The 991-nt window shown below is 40.7% G+C and overlaps 1 protein-coding gene across 1 annotated transcript in view; it reads left to right on the top strand.

The window, feature by feature from the left end:
- LOC128247351 (MAM and LDL-receptor class A domain-containing protein 1-like) overlaps nt 1-991 on the top strand; it is a 106,005-nt gene that overhangs the window by 54,920 nt on the left and 50,094 nt on the right. The gene's annotated exons all lie outside the window — the stretch shown is intronic.

Here is a 991-nt window from a genome sequence, read left to right as displayed (position 1 = left end):
TCTCGCTCGAGAAACCTCATGTGTCGCCCGCACAAGAGCCAGTTCAGGGGCACCGGCAACGATCTCGCTCGGAGAAATTTCATGTGTCACCAGCACAAGAGCCAGTCCAGGGGCACTGGCAATGATCTCGCTCGAAAAACCTCATGTGTCGCCCGCACAAGAGCCAACCCAGGGGCGCCGGCAACGATCCCGCTCCGAAAGATTTCATGTGTTGCCAGCACATTGCCAGTCCAGGGGCACTGGCAATGATCCCGTCCAGCTCAAAACATTTCATGTGTCACCCGCACAAGAGCCAGTCCAGGGGCACTGGCAACAATCTCGCTCGAAAGATTTCATTATAACATATTATTAACAATTAGTTTTAGTAATTATGTTTAGGCGAACATATATGCTAACATGCATATTTGCCTGTATGTGAAAGAGAGGGAAGTAGTGTGTGTGTACATGTACACAAGTTTACTCCATTCCAAATAGATTTATATTTTTGATGGCAACATTCATCTTACTCAGTAACAGGATAAGAAGAATAAGGAAATCAACTTCCTCTCTCTATGTTTTCAAATTTTAAAATTTCATAGATTATTTTACTGACATATATTGTATCCTACGCACTGGTTCATAAATTTTTGGAAACTATGGCTTGTATTCTATAGAAGCCAATAAGAGAGCCTCTATGTGGTTACTGGACTTACTACAAACAACAGCCAAATCTCTTTCAAATCACATTCTCCTGTCTTGAGAAAAAATGGACATACTGAATAATATGGTTCTACATATTCCTAATAATATGAGATGGTCATATTTGGAATGCTTTTGGTCATAGATCTACTTGATCCAGGCTGACTTGGAGACTAACCAACAACAGCACCATAGTACATGCATGCATGAAATGTTGCATGAACTACACACCTGCACATTCTGTATCAAAGCTTAAAACTGGGAAATTTAGAGTTGTCAATGCAAGAACAGAAATTATTTACTTAAATAAACA

This window comes from Octopus bimaculoides, chromosome 3, assembly GCF_001194135.2.
Source record: "Octopus bimaculoides isolate UCB-OBI-ISO-001 chromosome 3, ASM119413v2, whole genome shotgun sequence".
Classification (NCBI taxonomy): Eukaryota; Metazoa; Mollusca; class Cephalopoda; order Octopoda; family Octopodidae; genus Octopus; species Octopus bimaculoides.
Note: the sequence above shows the minus strand (reverse complement) of the source record. Positions and strands in the feature narration are given on the sequence as shown.